The sequence below is a fragment of the Lactuca serriola genome, chromosome 5 (genome assembly GCF_051521515.1).
Source record: "Lactuca serriola cultivar US96UC23 chromosome 5, Lser_US96UC23_V15, whole genome shotgun sequence".
Classification (NCBI taxonomy): domain Eukaryota; kingdom Viridiplantae; phylum Streptophyta; class Magnoliopsida; order Asterales; family Asteraceae; genus Lactuca; species Lactuca serriola.
Genome location: NC_136412.1, coordinates 326,643,401 through 326,649,245, shown reverse-complemented (window position 1 = coordinate 326,649,245; position 5,845 = coordinate 326,643,401). Strand labels below are relative to the sequence as shown.

Sequence of the window (5,845 nt, the reverse complement as noted above, 5' to 3'; positions counted from 1 at the left end):
CAAACAATTTTTTCATTTTAAAATCACATAATTCTCATACCACATTTCCCAAAAATCTCATTGATTTAATTTACAAAACACAACTCCATAATTGTTTGATTAATAATATAGGATCCTCAAAACATAACTCTTTCTCTGGTGTGTACAATCAACTCGGTGCCTTCTCGCGATCCTAAGAAAACTTGAAACACATATCACATAACACGATAAGCACGAAGCTTAGTGAGTTCCCCAAAATAACACATGTATCTCAATAGCCTCTCATGGCTATACTCAGATAAGACCCTCCAGCCAATGTGTATCAGTGGGACCCTCCGGTCCCAAAACTCGGGTGGACCCTTCGATCCTAACTCAATAAGCTCATAATAATAATACTCATCATAAATCAGAAAGACATAATGCTGAATATCACGATACACATGTAAGCACATAAGACATCTCAGTCACACAAAGATACCACTCATGGTAAGTATAGTGAAGACTCACCTTGGATGATGAACAACCCCTAAAAATGCTGCTGCTGCGCACTAACCTCTATCTATGAGCAAAACCCACAATTAACCCAATTACGAACTAAGTCCAAACTCTCACTCATTAGGTCTAAAGGTAGTCCACAAACCAGCCCATCAATAACCTAAAATCCATTTGGCACACCAAGGCCCAATAATAAATGGGCTCTCCTGAGGCCCAACTCTGAAATCTAAATGGCAAGCCCAACTCAAGGGCCCAAAGCACACACACACATACACACACACACACACATATATATATATATATATATATATATATATTCCTCTGGTCCAAAACTCTAGTGCAACAAGCCCAAACTCTAGGCCCAACACTCAAGGCCCAAAATGAGACTTAGCCCAAAAGTCCACAGTGAGGTTACACGGGGCGTACCTCCCTTGGTCCACTTAGCGTACTCACGAATCCAGATTGGCCATCGGGGACACTTGGTCAGTACGCGGGGCGAACTTGAATTACGCTCAACGTACGACCATGATTGTTTTTCCTACTCCTTTGGTCTTAACCCGTTAAGAAATTAACTTAAATCCCATATCTGGACTCCCTAATGGATCTTACTCAATAAAGTCAGTGACTTTAAGCCTTTGCATGGCTGATAAGCTCACCAACACACAAAACTCTCACTCTCTTCTCACAAAATGCTCATATCTCATGCATAAAATTGATTGCAGCATCCAAGTCTTGATTTTTATGACATTACACCATTAAATACACTCAAAGGGGTTGATCAAAGTTTCTGGAGCTCAATATCTCATAAAGTCTCCAAATTTTGGGACAAAACCCTAAAATACTCTACTAAGATGCACAAATCAAAAGAGTGAGAAAGCTTGAAGCTTTATACCTCTATATGAAGCTCTCAACATAGATACGCTCAGCTCCAAGGGCCTGGAATCTCACTCCTTCTTCTCCAAATTTTCTTCTTCACTCCAAGAACACACAAAAACACTCAAAGGCTCTTAAATGCATTCACAAGCTCCATGAACGAAGGTTTAGGGTTTAAGAGGGTTTGAAATATGAGGATGGTGGCCAGGAATGAGGCCATATTATTCTTTATATAGGGACACACCCAAAATTAGGGTTTTCACTATGTGCCTAGTACGCCCAGCGTACCCTCTGGTACGCCCAACATACTAGGTGGCTCCACTTAGAAATCATGCACATGAGTACGCTAAGTGTACACAATCGTACGCCCAGCGTACTCGGCTGCCACCTTTCTCAAATAAGGGATTTATCCAGCCAAAACTTTAAACTTCCATTGCTTCCTCGTTATAACTCTGTTTCCAATGAACTTCATATCCACAGAAAGGTGACGAGATGCCCTACGCTTCTAGCAACTCGTCGCAACCCTGAGACTTTCTCATGCACGGGTTGTAGCCCACGAACCCTAATCACAGACGATCCAAAACAGGATGTTACACCAATTGAGGCCCTCATTTCCATTAATGATTCTTACACAAACTAAATACTCGAATCTCAACAGTGCTATTCTATATGGCATCCTATGTGAAGCCCATTTGGCAGAAGTTCATATTAAACACTTGCATGTCATCATAATTGATGGATACAGTTTGTTTACAACTTTACTTACCAGGTTAGTTGATGAATTATATTCAAAGCTTGTTAAGAATGTGAAAATTCAACTACTTGGGGTCACTTCAATAATGATCCGTGTATCGGCTATTGGAATAGATGGTTTGTTAGTGGCTTTGTTGAGGCAAACTCGTGGTGGTAATTTAGTAAAGCAAATTTGTGGTTGTGTTATGAATTGGTTACTCTTTTCTCCATTAAATGGGATTGTTTGCTGGAAGAAGAGCCATTGGTGTTATCAAGCGTTATGTATGTCTTTCTTAGGCTCTTGGCTGATCACCGTAGAGTTACCCCAAACTCAAATTTAGACACTTTGAAGCTGAAGGAAATTGAATATTGTATTAGGGTTTTTAGGAATAGTTCCTTTTATGTTTGAAAATCAGAAGAGATTTGATTAGGCTTCTTAAGACTTAGGTGTTGTTTGTTTATTCTAAAGCAAAATGTCTACAGTTTGCGGACCATATCTTCAGAGCTCTGCAGTAGAAAGGATGGGCTAAACGTCTGTAGTACGAAAGAAAAAGACTATTTGTTTGTTAACATCTGCAAACCGCTAAAATCTAAATAAACTAATTTTTTAAAACTTAAAAGATTTTTCAATACTTTTTATGATTTTATTATAGATGATTAACAAATCTAGATCATCTTTTATGTATTATTGTATAAAAAGTGAAAATAAAATTGTATGAATTAATGTATATATTTGTAAAAGCCAACAAGTTTTGGTTGCAAAGTTATACATAAACATTATAATTAGGGATAAAAGAATTTGACACATAAAGTTGATGGAAATAAACTTTGATTTTAAAATGAAAATTTTTCATTTTACTTTTTCAATTAAATCAATTAAAAACTTACGATAAATATTTTCCCAAGAAATGGATGATACTGCATTAAATAATGTTTTATAAAATTTGACATAAAAATATAAGATAATATTAGTATTTTTTTTATATCTATATATACAACTCCAACGACCATTATTATAATTAAAATTTTATTTATAAATTTGTCAGAAAGGTCATGCTTGTGTCGTTAAACCTTTTTTCTTGAAGTATTATAATTTTTTTTCAAATTCTTTATAATAGGTAAATTTGGAATAAATCTAAGTTAAAAAAAAACAAAGATACATGTGTTTTGTTAAGGCTAGAAGATGTCTGAAGAGGTTAGAAGACTTTGGTCCATATCTGCGTCAGAAAGAGGACGTACATACCTTTTTAGGTCTATAGTCTTAAAAAACAAACAGTTTGCAAAAGCTAATGTCTGCGCGTGGTCTGCATGACATAGACAGAAGAGGCTAAGAAAATCTACAGACAAAAAAATAAACAACGCCTTAGTTCATGTGCCTGAATTTCAAGAAATATGGAAAGATATCTTATTGTTCCCTGGTAATTTCAAAACATTAGGGGTTTCACATATTTCATAGCTTTATTAATCAAGAACTTCCAACAAGTACTTTTTACTTCGGCTTACTACTGAAATGGAAACCCACTTGCAATTCTTGCTTAGACAAGTCAAACTCTTTACCAAATTTTGTTTGGGAAGAAGTTTCTTAATGTCTAAGAAAAGGAAAGTGTTGTAATTGATATTGTTCGGTTTATCGGTTGTGCACATCACCCTTCTAATAAAACAATCCTATCAAAAGTGATTCCTAGATAGGCTGTAATTGGTTGGTTGTTGACATGTTGTAGTAAGAATCATGTGCAAGCTAATGTGATGTTGGCATTGTTGTATGCCTTTCTTTTTGTTCATGAAGAAGTTGATAATATAATGAACATTGAGCCTATAATATTCTTGATGATAAACTCGATGCCAAAATATGTTGACATGACACAAAATCTTTTGGAGTTTTTATTCCTTTTGGTCGATCATTATGATGTTGAAAGGAAAATTTTGATTCTTAGGGGCGTGTTATCGATTCTTGATGTGCTTGAAAGAAAAGATATGGTGTAATAATTTGATGCTTTGACTAGTTGTGATTTGCTTTCTTCTTTAATTAAATAAAGACTTGTGAAGTTGTTGTCAAGTAAGAATGCGGGTATTGTCTGCAAAAAAGTTATTCTTCCAACAATCGTTGAGTTGACCGACACTGCTCCTTACAGAGCATCATATGAGTTGTAAATCAAGTACAAAACAACGAGTTCTCACAAAGATCCTGATATACCTTGGAGTTAGGGCTTGTTTGATAAGCCTTCTCATCATGTAATAAGCTTGGACTCGGTCCACAACCTTCAGCCCATGTGTTTGTTTTGGTGCATTTCTTCCGACTCGGTCTGAAGAAATTGATTCAGTCGGAGGTTTTCTCCTGATTATGTCATCAGGAAAAAAGGCCGGACTCGGTTAATTCTTTCATGTTCCTCAATTTCCCTCGTTTACACGGACTGATTCTTCTTCTCCATCATCGATCACACCTCCAATTTTGCTTCTTCTCCGTTGATTAGGTATGATTATTATACCCTTCTTGGCCTTTCTCCATTGCCAACAGAGACACAATTGATTCGAGTTCCAGTTTTGTTATGAAATCGAAGGTATGATCTTATGACTTTTGTTCTTGAGATTCCGAGTACTGAAGTGGACCTCGTTTGCACCTACATTGTTTTGATTTACAAAATTGATAAAACGCAGATGTCGTATTTTTAGGGAATTGGGTGCAGAATATATTTATAAAGAGAGAGAGATGCATTGGTGTAAAGAATGGTGAAAACTGGGCAATGTATATGTCGATATCTGGATCTCCATATGATGAATATAACACTATCACTTTGCATCACACACATGAAGGTTTATTAACTATAGATAAGAACAGAGAAGGCCATGACGTCATGTTGCAGATTTTGGTGATGATATAGCAGTTGAACCTTGTAGTCTTTCTGTAAAGAACTTCATTTTTTTATGTATTTATCAGGTTCTATGGTTGAAGGAACACTTATCCAAAAAGAATCCTACTTTTCATTTTTTTTTTAATGTTCAAACATTTTAGTTTTCATTTATAATGTTTAATGTGAAATTTTCTAATGGATGGTGAACATGTTCATGATTATCATGCCTTAAAGGTGTATATTTCTTTTGTTAAATTTGGGTATTTAAATAAGAGGTACCCATTATATTGATCAAATTGGTCGGTATTATGACATGAAACAACTAATTTTTTGGCAAAAATAAAAGAAGAGTAAAATGTCATTTCCAACATTCAACACAACCAGTCAATGACATAATCAAACAATATATGGCATAATCAAACAATATAGTTTCAGTTAGATAGTAGTCAGATAGTCAGATGCATGTTCAGTCAGAACTTCAGACCCAACCAATGTTTTAAAAACCGGTTTGAACCGGCCGGTCAAACCAGTTGGACCGGGAATCGGGGAAGGAATCGATTTAATTATCACCGGTTTGATGTTTATTTCTAAACCGGATCGAACCGGCCGACTTTTACAAAAATCTGGTTCAACCGGTTAGTTTAAACCGGTTGAACCGGTTAAATTGAATAAAAACACATGAAATTGAAACTTTTTGCATAATAAACTTTGGTAGTTTTTTTCATATTTATTAAAAAATTTCTGAATAAAAGCTCATGATAAATGTTATGAAGTTTTTTTTTGATGCGTTTATATTCATCTAGGACTTCATTTTTTTTTTTTAATGCACATGAATTGATGTAAAATTTATAGTTATGAGTTATTATAATATATTTAGATTGATCTATAACTTATTTTCATGTGTATTTTAATGATTG

The 5,845-nt window shown here is 35.1% G+C and overlaps 1 pseudogene; it reads left to right on the top strand.

Moving 5' to 3' along the window:
* Positions 1–1,967: 1,967 nt before the first annotated feature.
* On the top strand, positions 1,968–4,230 carry LOC145050953 (uncharacterized; annotated as a pseudogene).
* The last annotated feature ends 1,615 nt before the right edge of the window (positions 4,231–5,845 follow it).